Genomic DNA, 17,779 nt, shown 5'->3' on the forward strand with positions numbered 1-17,779 from the left:
CAGCAGCCTCCCATCTCCACACGTCAGCAGCCTCCCATCTCCTCACCTCAGCAGCCTCCCATCTCCTCAGCAGCCTCCCATCTCCTCACCTCAGCAGCCTCCCATCTCCACACCTCAGCAGCCTCCCATCTCCTCTCCTCAGCAGCCTCCCATCTCCACACCTCAGCAGCCTCCCATCTCCACACCTCAGCAGCCTCCCATCTCCTCTCCTCAGCAGCCTCCCATCTCCTCTCCTCAGCAGCCTCCCATCTCCTCTCCTCAGCAGCCTCCCATCTCCTCACCTCAGCAGCCTCCCATCTCCTCAGCAGCCTCCCATCTCCTCACCAGCCTCCATCTCCTCACCTCAGTAGCCTCCCATCTCCTCTCCTCAGCAGCCTCCCATCTCCTCTCCTCAGCAGCCTCCCATCTCCTCACCTCAGCAGCCTCCCATCTCCTCACCTCAGCAGCCTCCCATCTCCTCAGCAGCCTCCCATCTCCTCAGCAGCCTCCCATCTCCTCACCAGCCTCCATCTCCTCACCTCAGTAGCCTCCCATCTCTTCTCCTCAGCAGCCTCCCATCTCCACACCTCAGCAGCCTCCCATCTCCACACCTCAGCAGCCTCCCATCTCCTCACCTCAGCAGCCTCCCATCTCCTCAGCAGCCTCCCATCTCCTCACCAGCCTCCATCTCCTCACCTCAGTAGCCTCCCATCTCCTCTCCTCAGCAGCCTCCCATCTCCACACCTCAGCAGCCTCCCATCTCCACACCTCAGCAGCCTCCCATCTCCACACCTCAGCAGCCTCCCATCTCCTCTCCTCAGCAGCCTCCCATCTCCTCTCCTCAGCAGCCTCCCATCTCCACACCTCAGCAGCCTCCCATCTCCACACCTCAGCAGCCTCCCATCTCCTCACCTCAGCAGCCTCCCATCTCCTCACCTCAGCAGCCTCCCATCTCCTCACCTCAGCAGCCTCCCATATCCACACCTCAGCAGCCTCCCATCTCCACACCGCAAGAAACGACCTGGAAACCATCTGCAGAGACTTTAAAGACTTAGGCAAGAAAGTGAAAGAACTGGGAGCGCAGGTGGTCTTCTCTTCCATCCTCCCAGTGGATGGCCATGGAACAAGGAGGTGGAATAAGATTCTGCAGGTGAACAACTGGCTACGTCGATGGTGCCGTCAGCAACGATTTGGATTTCTGGATCACGGAGTGAACTACTTATACGATGGACTACTTGCTAGAGATGGGGTGCACCTAACGAAGATTGGAAAGCAGGTATTTGGAAGTCGCCTTGCTACACTTGTAAGGAGAGCTTTAAACTAGAACAACATGGGAAGGGAAGCAAAAGACCAGAAAAAGCCATACACCTGACAAATGCTACTGAGAACTCTGCTATTAGAAGTGGAAAGGAAGAACAAAGACGAAAGAATCTAATTAAAAAAAATATTGGAGAAAGAGAAACCAATCACAAACTAAAATGTTTCTATACTAATGCACAAAGCATGGGCAACAAACAAGGAGAATTGGAACTACTAACACAGGAAAAGAAATATGATGTCATTGGAATCACTGAAACTTGGTGGGACAATACACATGATTGGAATACAAGACTAGAAGGATACAACTTATTTGCAAGAAACAGACTTGATAAACGAGGAGGGGGTGTCGCATTGTATGTTAGAAATGGGTATATCTGTACAGAGATTGAAGCTTCAGAGACTGGGAGTTCTGTGGAAACTGTTTGGGTAAGAATACAAGGACAGAACAATGGAAAGGACACCATTGTAGGCATTTACTACAGGCCGCCTGTGCAAGCTGAAGATATGGATGAACTCTTTATGCATCAAATGGCCAAGTTCTCCAAAAAATATGACATAGTTATCATGGGAGATTTCAACTATCCAGACATTTGTTGGGAATCTCTCTCAGGCAAAACTAACAGGTCAAGGAAATTCTTATCCTCTCTTGCTGACAACTTTATCTTCCAAAAGGTAAAGGAGAAAACAAGGGGAACTGCTACCTTGGATCTAATCCTTATAAACAGGGAGGAAATGGTTGAGGAGGTAAAAGTGGCTGGGACCCTAGGAGGTAGCGACCATGCTATTTTAGAATTTTGGATAACTAGAGGCGGAAGACCTGTGAAGACTCAGACGTCAAGGTTAGATTTCAGAAAGGCAGATTTTAAGGGATTCAGAAAGAGAATTGGAGGGATCCAATGGCTGGATATCCTTAAAGACAAAAATGTCCAGGAAGGATGGGAAATCTTGAAAAATGAAATTCTCAAAGCACAGTTGTTAACAATTCCGAAAAGAGGGAAGAATAGGAAGCATTTAAGGAAACCAGGATGGATGAACACAGAACTTAAGCACATGCTAAAAAGGAAGCAAAAAATGTTTATAAAATGGAAAGAAGGAGGCATATCTAAAGAAGAATATAATGCTGTCTGCAGAACCTGCAAGGCACAAATCAGATTATCTAAAGCTGAAAATGAATTGAGGCTTGCAAGAGATGTCAAAAGCAATAATAAAGGATTTTGGGGATATGTCAAAAGTAAAAGAAAAGTCAAAGATGCTATAGGATTTTTACAGGATGAAAATGATGAAATGGTAAGACAGGTTGTTGAGAAGGCTGAACTTTTAAATTCCTATTTTGCATCTGTTTTCTCTCAGAAAGGAAATGTAACATCAACTGTTATTCACTGTCCTATTAAGGGAATAGAAGAATCCAGGATATCTATAAACAGAAAGATAGTGAGGAAACACTTAGCTAACCTAAATGTATTCAAGTCTCCAGGTCCAGATGAATTACACCCCAGAGTACTGAAGGAGATAGCAGAAGAAATTTTTGAACCCCTCTCCATAATCTTTGAAAATTCTTGGAGAACAGGAGAAGTGCCAGAAGACTGGAGAAGAGCAAATGTTGTTCCTATCTTCAAAAAGGGTAAGAAGGTGGACCCAGGCAACTATAGGCCGGTGAGTCTGACTTCTATACCAGGAAAGATCTTTGAACAAATTATTAAACAACATGTATGTCAATACCTGGATAAGAATGAAGTGATTAAACAGAGTCAGCATGGGTTTGTAACTAATAAGTCATGTCAGACTAATTTAATTTCCTTCTGTGATGGTATTACTGATTGGGTGGATCAAGGAAATGCTGTAGATATAGTATATCTTGACTTCAGCAAAGCATTTGACAAAGTCTCTCATACAATCCTTATTGAAAAAATGACTAAGTATGGAATGGACAAGGCAACTGTTAGGTGGATTCATAACTGGCTTAGTGATTGGACCCAAAGAGTGGTCGTAAATGGCTGCACATCCAGTTGGAAGAATGTCTCAAGTGGGGTACCACAGGGCTCTGTCCTGGGCCCTGTATTGTTCAACATCTTTATCAACGATTTAGATGAAGGAATTGAGGGTAAACTGATTAAATTTGCTGATGACACAAAGCTAGGAGGGATAGCTAATACTAGAGAAGAGAGAGAGAGAGGATTCAAAAAGATTTAAATAAACTGGAGTAGTGGGCAGCAACTAACAGAATGGTTTTTAACAGGGAGAAATGCAAAGTACTACATCTGGGCAATAAAAATGAAAAAAGCATATATAGAATGGGAGGAATAGGGCTAAGTGACAGCACATGTGAAAAAGACTTGGGTATACTAATAGATCACAGACTGAATATGAGTCAACAGTGTGATGCAGCAGCAAAAAAGGCAAATGCAATTCTAGGATGTACAGAAGCATACAGTCTAGATCACGTGAAGTAATTATTTCCCTCTACTCCTCTTTGGTCAGACCTCATCTGGAATATTGTGTCCAATTTTGGGCACCACATTTTAAAAAAGACATCAACAAACTGGAGCAAGTTCAGAAAAGAGCGACCAGAATGGTGACCGGTCTGCAAACCCTGTCTTATGAGGAAAGGTTGCAGGATTTGGGAATGTTTAGTTTGCAAAAGAGAAGACTGAGAGGAGACTTAATAGCTGTCTACAAATATCTAAAGGGCTGTCACATTGTAGAAGGATCAACTTTATTCTCATTTGCACAAGGAAAGACTAGAAGCAATGGGATGAAGCTGAATGGGAGGAGACACAGATTAGATATTAGAAAAAACTTTTTGACAGTTAGAGTGATCAATGAGTGGAACAGGCTGCCACGAGAAGTGGTGAGTTCTCCTTCAATGGAAGTCTTCAAACAGAGGCTGGACAGACATCTAACTGGGATGATTTAGCGAATCCTGCTTTGAGCAGGGGGTTGGACCAGATGGCCCAGGAGGTCCCTTCCAACTCTACGATTCTATGATTACATCTATGATTACATCTATGATTACATCTATGATTACACCTCAGCAGCCTCCCATCTCCACACCTCAGCAGCCTCCCATCTCCACACCTCAGCAGCCTCCATCTCCTCACCTCAGCAGCCTCCCATCTCCTCACCTCAGCAACCTCCCATCTCCTCAGCAGATTGCCATCTCCTCACCTCAGTCCCCTCTGCAACTTCCTGCAAGTCCTGGCACACTGCCCGCCTCCTCTGCCTCTGCCGATTTCAGCATCTTCTGTCTCCCAGAAACATGACATGTTGCTGCTCTGCTGGAGAATGAAGAAGAGCGCGCAGTGTGTCACATGACCTGCATCAGGACCATGATGCACTTGGTCCTGCTGCTGCTTTAAAGGTACAGCACTGAATTCTGGCCGCCGCATTCACTAACAACACTGTAGGTGTATCTTTAAATCACCGCGGTGTTGTTAGGTATCTGGCTTGCAGCGGCCATGACCTATTGCACCTGTAGCCCAAACAGCAGTATCAAGAGAGGAGGGCCCGGCCTGCCAGCGCTTCCGGGCCCCTCCTTTTGCTACTGTTCATGGGGCCCCATACAGTAGTAAGGGCAGTAATGCCCTGATGGCTGCCCTGCTGCCCAGTTTCGAACTGAGGACCTTTCGCGTGTAAAGAGAAAGTGATAACCGCTACACTACAGAAACCAACCGATTCAAAAAAAAACAAAAAATGCTGTGGTCATGGCAAGCAATAAAGAACAAGCACTGAAAGTCAAAAAGATCGTTTTCCAAGAGAAAAGCTGTGTTTCTGCCCAGTTTCGAACTGAGGACCTGTCACGTGTGAGGCGAACGTGATAACCGCTACACTACAGAAACCGGATGCAAGCGCTTACTGTGGTGACAACAAGCAATCGAGATCAAGAACTGAAAGTCAATAGCTTGGATACCAAAGGGTAAGGCTAGTTTCACACTTGCTTTTTTTTGCAGCGCGTTTTTCCCGCAAAAAAACGCATTTAAAAAACGCATAAAAAAGCATACAGATGCTGCGTTTTTTTCAAGCATTTTTATGAGCATGCATGAAAAAAATGCAGCGTTTTTATGCGTTTGTATGCGTTTTTAGTGCGTTTTTACCGCGTTTGCGTTTTTTTCCAACATTAGGTGGCCCCTCACACTAACCCAAACCATGACTTTACTAACCCTAACCCTGACCCTAACCCTAACCCTAACCCTGACCCTGACCCTAACCCTAACCCTAACCCTAACCCTGACCCTAACCCTGACCCTAACCCTAACCCTAACCCTAACCCTGACCCTAACCCTAACCCTAACTCTTAACCAAACCATACCCTGATCCTAACCCTAACCCTAACCCTGACCCTAACCCTAACCCTTAACCAAACCATACCCTGATCCTAACCCTAACCCTGACCCTGACCCTAACCCTAACCCTAACCCTGACCCTAACCCTAACCCTAACCCTGACCCTAACCTTAACCCTGACCCTAACCCTAACCCTGACCCTGACCCTAACCCTAACCCTTAACAAAACCATACCCTGATCCTAACCCTAACCCTGACCCTGACCCTAGCCCTGACCCTAACCCTAACCCTAACCCTTAACCAAACCATACCCTGATCCTAACCCTAACCCTGACCCTAACCCTAACCCTTAACCAAACCATACCCTGATCCTAACCCTGACCCTGACCCTAACCCTAACCCTAACCCTAAACCCCCTTAACTAACCCTAACTCTAACCCAAACCCCTAAATTCCATTGTCTAAACTAATGGTAAAAAAAAAACGCATGTGCAAAAAAACGCATACATAAGCATGCCAATGCGCACATATGCTCACCATAGACTTATAATGGGTGTCTTGCTGTAAAAAAATGCATTGCGCGTGCATGCATTGTTTTGAGGCAAGTCGGACGCTCAAAAAATGCAACAGGTTGCATTTTGTGCACCTGAGCGCATACCGCAAAAAAACGCATGCGCGGTAAAAAGCGTACAAACGCATGTGTATGCGCACATAAGCGCATCCCATGCAAAGTATAGGAGAAAAAAAACGCATGCGCTATTTAGCGCAAAAATACCGCGAAAAAAAACGTAAATGTGAAACCATCCTATCAGCGTGTTTCTGCCCAGTTTCGAACTGGGGACCTTTCACGTGTTTGGCAAACGTGATAACCACTACACTACAGAAACCGGCTGCGGAAGGTTACTGTGGTCATGATGAGCCATCGAGAACAAAGACTCAACGTCAAAAGCTTTAATATCAACACCTAATGTCATGCTTCTATCCTGTTTCTAACTGGGGACCGCTCGCATGTGAGGTGAACGTGACAACCACTACACTTCAGAAACTCCATGCAAAGCTAAAGATGTTTAAACATGCTGAAATGAACTTGAAAAAGAAAAAAACAGCCAGCCAAAGTCAAGAGGTCTTCCTCTATGTCTGAAGACAGGACAAAGTGCATTTTGCAACACAGGAACCTTTCATTTGTCAGGCTATTGGAGAAAAAGCACAAACAGGGAAACAAAACCATGCTCCACAAAACATTCTCATGCCTTTGTCCAAAAGCCAAAAAGAAAAAGCACCTAGATGCCTGCTTTCGCACCTTGATCCTATCAGGTGTTACTTGAATTAGGAACACTTAGACACTGTCAAAAACACACATGCTTGCCAAAAGCAAAAACGGGTAGAAATAATCACATTGGTAAAAGTAATGCTCATTAAACCAGCAATAGAATATGCTAACTAAGGCTAATTAAGCCAACAATATACGTTTGTGATCAAAATAAAGAAAAGCCACATGTTTCTGCCCGGGATCAAAACAGGGAACTTTCAGGAGGATGGCAAACAGGACAATCACTACACTACAGTAACCAGACAAGAGCATTTACTGTGGTCATGGCAAGCATTAAAGATCAAGCACTCATTGTCAAAAGCGCTAGTTTGCAAGAGGAACGCTGTGTTTCTGCCCAGTTTCAAACTGAGGACCTTTCGCGAGTTAAGTGAACGTGATAACCGCTACACTACAGAAACCAACCGATTCAAACAAGCAAAAAATGCTGTGGTCATGGCAAGCAATAAAGAACAAGCACTGAAAGTCAAAAAGATCATTTTCCAAGAGAAAAAGCTGTGTTTCTGCCCAGTTTCGAACTAGGGACCTTTCACGTGTGAGGCGAACGTGATAACCTCTACACTACAGAAACCGGATGCAAGTGCTTACTGTGGTGACAACAAGCAATCGAGATCAAGAACTGAAAGTCAAAAGCTTGGATACCAAAGGTTAACAGCGTGTTTCTGCCCAGTTTCGAACTGTGGAGCTTTCACGTGTTAGGCGAACGTGATAACCACTACACTACAGAAACCGGCTGCAGAAGTTTACTGTGGTCATGACGAGCCATCGAGAACAAAGACTCAATGTCAAAAGCTTTAATATCAACGCCTAATGTCATGCTTCTATCCAGTTTCGAACTGGGGTTCGTTCGCATGTGAGGTGAACGTGACAACCACTACACTTCAGAAACTCCATGCAAAGGTAAAGATGTTTAAACATGCTGAAATGAACTTGAAAAAGAAAAAAACAGCCAACCAAAGTCAAGAGGTCTACCTCTATGTCTGAAGACAGGACAAAGTGCATTTTGCAAAACAGGAACCTTTCATATGTCAGGCTATTGGAGAAAAAGAACAAACAGGGAAACAAAACCATGCTCCACAAAACATTCTCATGCCTTTGTCCAAAAGCCAAAAAGAAAAAGCACCTAGATGCCTGCTTTCGCACCTTGATCCTATCAGGTGTTACTTGAATTAGGAACACTTAGACACTGTCAAAAACACACATGCTTGCCAAAAGCAAAAACGGGTAGAAATAATCACATTGGTAAAAGTAATGCTCATTAAACCACCAATAGAATATGCTAACTAAGGCTAATTAAGCCAACAATATACGTTTGTGATCAAAATAAAGAAAAGCCACATGTTTCTGCCCGGGATCAAAACAGGGAAATTTCAGGAGGATGACAAACAGGACAATCACTACACTACAGTAACCAGACAAGAGCATTTAATGTGGTCATGGCAAGCATTAAAGATCAAGCACTCATTGTCAAAAGCACTAGTTTGCAAGAGGAACGCTGTGTTTCTGCCCAGTTTCAAACTGAGGACCTTTCGCGTGTAAAGCGAACGTGATAAACGCTACACTACAGAAACCAACCGATTCAAACAATCAAAAAATGCTGTGGTCATGGCAAGCAATAAAGAACAAGCACTGAAAGTCAAAAAGATCGTTTTCCAAGAGAAAAAGCTGTGTTTCTGCCCAGTTTCGAACTGGGGACCTCTCGCGTGGGAGGCGAACATGATAACCACTACACTACAGAAACCAGATGCAATTTCTTACTGTGGTGACAACAAGCAATCGAGATCAAGAACTGAAAGTCAAAAGCTTGGATACCAAAGGGTTAGGCCTGTTTCACACTTGCTTTTTTTTGCAGCGCGTTTTTCCCGCAAAAAAACGCATTGAAAAACGCATACAAAAGCATACAACTGCTGCGTTTTTTTCAAGCATTTTTATGAGCATGCATGAAAAAAACGCAGCGTTTTTAAGCGTTTGTATGCGTTTTTAGTGCGTTTTTACCGCGTTTGCGTTTATTTCCAACATTAGGTGGCCACTCACACTAGCCCAAACCATGACTTTACTAACCCTAACCCTGACCCTAACCCTAACCCTAACCCTAACCCTGACCCTAACCCTAACCCTAACCCTAACCCTTAACCAAACCATACTTAACCCTAACCCTTACCCTAACCCTAACCCTAACCCTAACCCTGACCCTAACCCTTAACCAAACCATACTTAACCTTAACCCTAACCCTAACCCTGACCCTAACCCTAACCCTAACCCTAACCCTGACCCTAACCCTTAACCAAACCATACTTAACCCTAACCCTAACCCTAACCCTTAACCAAACCATTCTTAACCCTAACCCTGACCCTAACCCTAACCCTTACCCTGACCCTAACCCTAACCCTAACCTTTAACCAAACCATACTTAACCTTAACCCTAACCCTAACCCTAACCCTAACCCTGACCCTATCCCTAACCCTAACCCTTAACCAAACCATACTTAACCCTAACCCTAACCCTAACCCTGACCCTAACCCTTAACCAAACCATACTTAACCCTAACCCTGACCCTAACCCTAACCCTGACCCTAACCCTAACCCTAACCCTAACCCTTAACCAAACCATACTTAACCTTAACCCTAACCCTAACCCTAACCCTAACCCTGACCCTAACCCTAACCCTGACCCTAACCCTTAACCAAACCATACTTAACCCTAACCCTGACCCTAACCCTAACCCTAACCCTAACCCTGACCCTAACCCTAACCCTAAACCCCCTTAACTAACCCTAACTTTACCCAAACCCCTAAATTCCATTGTCTAAACTAATGGTAAAAAAAAAACGCATGTGCAAAAGAACGCATACATAAGCATGCCAATGCGCACATATGCTCACCATAGACTTATAATGGGTGTCTTGCTGTAAAAAAACGCATTGCGCGCGCATGCGTTTTTTTGAGGCAAATCGGACGCACAAAAAATGCAACAAGTTGCATTTTGTGCGCCCGAGCGCATACCGCAAAAAAACGCATGCGCGGTAAAACGCGTACAAACGCATGTGTATGCGCACATAAGCGCATCCCATGCAAAGTATAGGAAAAAAAAACGCATGCACTATTTAGCGCTAAATTACCGCGAAAAAAAACGCAAATGTGAAACCAGCCTAACAGCGTGTTTCTGCCCAGTTTCATACTGGGGACCTTTCGCGTGTTAGGCGAACGTGATAACCACTACACTACAGAAACCGGCTGCGGAAGGTTACTGTGGTCATGACGAGCCATCGAGAACAAAGACTCAACGTCAAAAGATTTAATATCAACGCCTAATGTCATGCTTCTATCCAGTTTCGAACTAGGGACCGTTCGCGTGTGAGGTGAACGTGACAACTAGAGTTGAGCGAAACGGGTCGAAAAAATTCAAAAGTCGCCGACTTTTGGCAAAGTCGGGTTTCATGAAACGAAACCCGACCCTAGGATGAGGTCGGCCACGAGGTCGGCGACTTACGCGCCAAAGTCGCGTTTCAAAAGTTTGTTTTGCGCTCTTTTTCAGCCAATCAGGATCCACGGACACTGTGGGCAACGTGATGACATAGGCACGGGTCACCACCATCTTTCAGAAGGGCATGCAAGTGATTGGCTTGCTTTGGTGGGCGTCACAGGGGGTATAAAAGGGCGTGCACGCCGACCGCCATCTTACTTCTGCCGATCTTAGTATAGGGAGAGGTTGCTGCTGATTCTGTAGGGAGAGCGTTAGGCAGGGAAGAAGACAAAAAAACTGCTTCTGCTGCTAGCGATTTGGCCTGCACAACACACAAGTCACTGTGTGTGCAGTGCAAGGGGAGGCTATATTGTGGTGTATCAGTGGTGTTGGTTGTTGGGCTGCCTTTTAAGGCTTCCTGACACGCTGGCATTGCTGTTTACCCACTGCTCCGCAAACTGCTTTTTTAAAAGCAATCCAATCTCCCTTATCCTCTCGTCACTTTGGTCACAGGCAGCTGTGCCATCGATCGTGTCACATAGCGCTCAGATATCAGTGGGCCGCACACAATCCACAAGTGTCCAGTGTCCAAAAGTGTACGCAGAGATTCAAAATCTCCATTATCCCCTCGTCACTTTGGTCACAGGCAGCTGTGCCATCGAGCGTGTCACATAGCTCTCAGATATCAGTGGGCCGCACACAATCCAAAAGTGTCCACTGTCCACAAGTGTACGCAGAGATTCAAAATCTCCATTATCCTCTCGTCACTTTGGTCACAGGCAGCTGTGCCATCGAGCGTGTCACATAGCGCTCAGATATCAGTGGGCCGCAGACAATCCACAAGTGTCCACTGCCCACAAGTGTACGCAGAGATTCAAAATCTCCATTATCCTCTCGTCACTTTGGTCACAGGCAGCTGTGCCATCGAGCGTGTCACATAGCGCTCAGATATCAGTGGGCCGCACACAATCCACAAGTGTCCAGTGTCAAAAAGTGTACGCAGAGATTCAAAATCTCCATTATCCTCTCGTCATTTTGGTCACAGGCAGCTGTGCCATCGAGCGTGTCACATAGCGCTCAGATATCAGTGGGCCTCACACAATCCACAAGTGTCCAGTGTCCACAAGTGTACGCAGAGATTCAAAATCTCCATTATCCTTTCGTCACTTTGGTCACAGGCAGCTGTGCCATTGAGCGTGTCACATAGCGCTCAGATATCAGTGGGCCTCACACAATCCACAAGTGTCCACTGTCCACAAGTGTACGCAGAGATTCAAAATCTCCATTATCCTTTCGTCACTTTGGTCACAGGCAGCTGTGCCATCGAGCGTGTCACATAGCGCTCAGATATCAGTGGGCCGCACACAATCCACAAGTGTCCAGTGTCCTAAAGTGTACGCAGAGATTCAAAATCTCCATTATCCTCTCGTCACTTTGGTCACAGGCAGCTGTGCCATCGAGCGTGTCACATATCGCTCAGATATCAGTGGGCCGCACACAATCCACAAGTGTCCACTGTCCACAAGTGTGTGCAGAAATTCGAAAACTCCCCTGTCCTATAGACACCTTGTACCTTGTTTTACATTACTATATAGTTTGTTGGATTTTGTCTACATTTCTACCAAAAATGAGGAAGGCTGGTGGAAGAGGCCGTGGAATTGGGCGGGGGTTGGCAGCTGGTAATGATGGTGTTGGTGGTGGATCTGATGGTAGTGGCAAGAGCAAAATAGGACCGAATGCAGGAGGTGCTGACCCTGCGTCATCGTCTGGCTACATAAGGACTCGAACGCTTAGTTTTCTAGGAGTTGGCAAACCGCTTTTAAAGGCAGAGCATCAGGAAAAAGTTTTGTCTTACATTGCTGACTCAGCCTCCAGCTCTATCGCCTCCTCTTCTTCAGTTGTAAAAAGTAAAAGCACTGAGTTGTCATTGGAGGCTCATGTTCATGAACCACACCTTTCCTTGTGTCCTTCACCCCAACCAAGATTGAAGGATGATGCAGGCCATACTACTGATTACTCCATGGAGCTGTTTTCACATACCATGCCTGGATTATCAAGTCAAATGGTGAATTACCCAGGCCAAGATGAATCTGACATGGAGTGCACCGATGCACAGCCGCTGATGGATGATTCTGCTGGTACATTCACTCAGAGCACTACATTGTCCTCGCAGTGTACAGAGACAGATTTTGACCCTGATGAGACTCAGGTGCCCCTTCCCGCACACTATACCACCATACACGGTGACACAGAGAAAGGTGCACATGACATAGAAGAGGAGGTGATGGATGACCCAGTTGTTGACCCAGATTGGCATCCATTGGGGGAAGAGGGTGCTGCTTCCAATAGCTCAGATGAGGAGCATCCACAGCAGACATCGACATCGCAACAGCTGTTATCTGGCAGGCCCGGAGCACTCCAAAGACAGGTTCCAAACATCAAAAGAGTTGCTGGACAGCTTGTCCAGAGGGTCAAAAGATCACAGCGTGCTATGCCGCAAAATGTCTGCCAAAGAAGGAAGAGTGCAGTGTGGCAGTTTTTTGAACAAAATCCTCATGATCAGGCCAAGGTTATCTGTAAGAAGTGCACAAAGACCTTTAGCCGAGGGAAAAATCTGAAAAATTTGAATACCAGTTGCATGCTTAGACATTTAACCAGCATGCACTTGCAAGCGTGGACACAACACCAAACCTCAAGTGCCACATGTGCAACTGATCACAACGAAGGTAGTCAGCAACGCTACATTGTTTCCCCCACTGTAAGCCCACCGGTTAGCACAGCAGCAAATGTTGAGGTGTCGTTGCAAGGCCACAGCAGTCACGGAATCCCACTGTTATATCAACGAAAGACTGATTCTAGGCCATCAGAAAGAACAACAACTCCATCACCATCATCAACCCTCTCTCAGTCCGCCCTGTCCACCGCTACTTCCACCATATGCAGCTCTCAAGTCCAGCTCACCCTCCCAGACACTATGAGTAGGTCAAGAAAGTACTCAGTCTCTCATCCGCGTACACTGGGTTTGAACGCCCACATTGCCAAACTAATCTCGTTTGAGATGATGCCCTTTCGGTTGGTGGAAAGCACAGCTGTCCGCGAACTCATGGCCTATGCAGTACCATTCTATGACCTACCCAGTCGCCACTTCTTCTCTCGCAAAGCCATCCCAGCCCTCCACCATCATGTGAAAGACCGCATTGTCCATGCACTCAAGCAGTCAGTGAGCGGAAAGGTGCACCTCACAACTGATGCATGGTCCAGTCGGCATGGCCAGGGCCGTTACGTGTCCATCACTGCGCACTGGGTTAATGTGGTGGATGCAGGGTCCACAGGGGACAGCGGTGGTGGGACAGTGCTGCCTAGCCCACGGTATAGGAAACAGTTGGCTGTAGGCGTTCGACCCTCCTCCTCCTCCTCCTCCAGAAGCGACAGCTCGTCCACAGAGCGCAGTCGTACGAGCACTCCATCTGCAGCTGCCACTGTTGCACACGATGTGTCCCCCTATCGAGCAGCTAGTGGAAAGTGTCAGCAGGCTGTGTTGCAGATGATGTGTTTGGGCGACAGACACACCGCCGAGGTGCTGGCCGAGTACTTGAAGCTACAAACTGAGTCATGGCTGGGCAGTGTACATCTTGAGGCAGACAAGGTAGTTAGTGATAACGGCCGTAATTTTGTGGCAGCCATAGCCCTTTCAAAACTCAGCCACATACCTTGCTTGGCTCACACCTTGAACCTGGTGGTGCAGTGCTTCCTCAAAAATTATCCGGAGTTAACAGCCCTGCTCCAGAAGGTGCGAAGACTGTGCGCGCACATCCGCCGGTCGCCTGTACACTCCGTTCGCATGCAGAAGCTGCAGCGATTGCTCCACCTTCCCAACCACCGCCTCATTATCGACATTGCAACAAGGTGGAACTCCACCCTGCACATGGTAGAGCGGCTGTGCGAGCAGAGGCAGGCCATAATGCATTTGTGGGAGGATACACGGCCAGGCACTTTGAGAGCAGACATGGAGTTGACAGGTGTGCAGTGGTTGAAGCTGAAAGACCTTTGTAAAGTCCTTCAGTGTTTTGAGGAATGCACACGGCTCGTAAGCGCAGACGACGCCATCCTAAGCATGAGCATCCCACTTATGCGTCTGCTCATGCAAACTTTGACGCACCTTAAGGAGCAGGCGTCTGCAGCCAATCATAGAATCATAGAATCATAGAATCATAGAATCGTAGAGTTGGAAGGGACCTCCTGGGCCATCTGGTCCAACCCCCTGCTCAAAGCAGGATTCGCTAAATCATCCCAGTCAGATGTCTGTCCAGCCTCTGTTTGAAGACTTCCATTGAAGGAGAACTCACCACTTCTCGTGGCAGCCTGTTCCACTCATTGATCACTCTAACTGTCAAAAAGTTTTTTCTAATATCTAATCTGTGTCTCCTCATGTTGATGAGGAGGAAGAGGAGGAGGGAATCCTTGATGACATTCAGCCATTGTCTGCTCAGGGACCTCTCCTGGACGAGGTGGAGGAAGAAGAGGAGGAGGAGGAGGAGGATGATGGGGATGATTACTTAGGGGAGGAGGATGCATCTCGTGGGGCAAGTGAAAATGTTGGCGTGGCAAGGTCTGGTACAGGGTTTGTGCGTGACTGGAGGGATGTGGATTTGCCAGAAAGTGCTCCTCCACCCAGCACTCGCAGTGCATCATTGACACCGGGAACATTGGCCCACATGTCAGATTATGCCTTGCGGATCCTAAAAAGGGACCCCCGCATAGCCAAAATGATGAACGATGACGACTACTGGTTGGCCAGCATCCTGGATCCACGCTATAAAGGCAAATTACAAAACATCATGCCACAGGAGAACCTTGACCTAATATTGGCTAATAAACAAGCAACTCTGGTAAATCGGTTGCTTGAGGCATTCCCAGCACACAGCAGCTGTGATGGTTCTCACACGAGCCGTACGGGCCGGGGGCAGCTTGGCAGAGGTGTTCGTGGTGCACACAGCAGAAGTGGCGTTGGAGACAGGGGTTTCATCACAATGTTGTGGACTGATTTTTCAAATACCGCTCACACAACTGGTAATACTGCATCGATGGAAAGTGACAGGAGACAGCAGTTGTCAACTATGGTTACAAACTACTTTTCCTACCATATCGATGTTCTCCCACACAGGTCATTCCCCTTTGACTATTGGGCCGCTAAACTGGACACCTGGCCTGAATTGGCACAATATGCCTTACAGGAGCTCGCTTGCCCAGCTGCAAGTGTGCTATCGGAAAGAGTCTTCAGTGCAGCTGGATCAATCCTGACAGAAAAAAGGACCCGTCTGTCAACCCAAAATGTGGATGATCTAGCCTGCATTAACATGAACCACGCATGGGTTTCCAAGGATTTTGTCCCACCTTCCCCTGATGACACATAGGGTGACAGAAAAATGGCTTGCTTTGGTCCACCTCTTCCTGGTACTTCACCTATTTCGCCTTTTGCATCAGTTGAATGTCCAACATCAACATATGCCACTTTCTAAAACTCCCTAACTGTGCTGCCTCCCCCCCATGGCCGGGGTCACCACCTAGCGCACGACACCGTGCGAGTGCCGTTGCCCTGGACAGGTGGGTAGGCCGACTCTTGGGCGCGGGCACTGGCACAGGGTCCCTCATAGTGCAATCAAGTGTCTCTGACGGTGGTGGTGCACACCCGCCGTCAGACACACCGCTGTACTATGAGGGGCCCAGTGCCAGTACCGACGCCCACGAGTGGGCCCCCCTTGCTTGGCAAGGGCCCCAGCATTTGCAATCTTTACCTCTCCCTGCTCCTCCGCTGTGTAATCTGGGCCGTCAAATCCATACTGTGCCTGACACCGTCTGAGCCTGCCTCCTGAGACATATATTTTGAATGTGTACGCTATCCATACATGTTATCCAGGGATACGGTACCCTTTCTAACCTTTGTCCAATGACGTGCAATCCATACTGGGCCTAACACCGTCTGAGCCTGCCTCATGCTGTATAGACATATATTTTGAATGTGTACGCTATCCATACATGGTATCCGGGGATAAGGTACCCCTTCTAACCTTTGTGCAATGACGTGCAATCCATACTGGGCCTAACACCGTCTGAGCCTGCCTCATGCTGTATAGACATATATTTTGAATGTGTACGCTATCCATACATGTTATCCAGGGATACGGTACCCTTTCTAACCTTTGTGCAATCACGTGCAATCCATACAGGGCCTAACACCGTCTGAGCCTGCCTCATGCTGTATAGACATATATTTTGAATGTGTACGCTATCCATACATGTTATCCGGGGATACGGTACCCCTTCTAACCTTTGTGCAATGACGTGCAATCCATACTGGGCCTAACACCGTCTGAGCCTGCCTCATGCTGTATAGACATATATTTTGAATGTGTACGCTATCCATACATGTTATCCGGGGATACGGTACCCCTTCTAACCTTTGTGCAATGACGTGCAATCCATACTGGCCCTAACACCGTCTGAGCCTGCCTCATGCTGTATAGACATATATTTTGAATGTGTACGCTATCCATACATGTTATCCAGGGATACGGTACCCTTTCTAACCTTTGTGCAATCACGTGCAATCCATACTGGGCGTGAGAACGGCTGGCGAGCTGTTAAGCAAGCTACAGCACCTGTCCAGACAAGTACAGGGATTCCCTAGCGAGGAGACTTATTTGATTGTTTTCTATGTTGGGACAGCAATTTTTGGGGCGCACTATACTCTGGAGAATGATAGATGGGGCCCACCATACACTGGAAAATTCCAAAGGTGGACATCAGACACTGGAGCAGCATTTACACTGCCCATTATACACTAGAGCATTAGAAATGGGGCCCATTATGTTTGGAGCATTATTTGGGCCCATAAGACAGTGGAGCTTCATCCATGGGGACCAACATATACTGTAGCATTATGTGGAGCTCATCATATACTGTTTCAAACATTATATGGGACCAATGATTTTGTATGGAGAAATAGATGGGCCTCGTCATGAGATGTAAAAAGTGAGGTATTTTTCATTGTACTATACCGCTATTTCTCTGCCGTATCGGAGCATGATGAGTTGTGGTATGTGTTAAAGGGGCGCTCTTTCGCCCAGGGCACATGAAAACCTGCAGTCAGCCCTCCCCCCCCACAAATTTAGCCAAATAACCCCCATTTTTCAGTGCGTAACTTGTATTATGAAGTTAATTAAGGTTGACAAGCTTAAGTAAGAAGAATTGATGCTTTTGGCATTCAAATGGGCACTGTAGGTGTGTTTCCTGTCCTCCTCTCACTGCCGACTTTTATTCCCCATTGACTTACATTGGGATTCGTGTTTCGGGACGACCCCGACTTTTCCCTATAATCGGACGATCTTGCTCGACCCGACTTTTGGA

At 46.9% G+C, this 17,779-nt stretch overlaps 2 non-coding genes across 2 annotated transcripts; both read right to left on the reverse strand.

Moving 5' to 3' along the window:
- Positions 1–7,403: 7,403 nt before the first annotated feature.
- Positions 7,404–7,476, reverse strand: TRNAV-CAC (transfer RNA valine (anticodon CAC)). Its single transcript has one exon. It is a non-coding gene; the product is annotated as a tRNA-Val (tRNA).
- A 1,097-nt stretch (positions 7,477–8,573) lies between these two features.
- TRNAG-CCC (transfer RNA glycine (anticodon CCC)) lies at positions 8,574–8,646 on the reverse strand. The gene has a single exon. It is a non-coding gene; the product is annotated as a tRNA-Gly (tRNA).
- Between the last annotated feature and the right edge of the window lie 9,133 nt (positions 8,647–17,779).

This window comes from Dendrobates tinctorius, unplaced genomic scaffold (genome assembly GCF_039654945.1).
Source record: "Dendrobates tinctorius isolate UK_male_01 unplaced genomic scaffold, ASM3965494v1 ptg000332l, whole genome shotgun sequence".
NCBI lineage: Eukaryota > Metazoa > Chordata > Amphibia > Anura > Dendrobatidae > Dendrobates > Dendrobates tinctorius.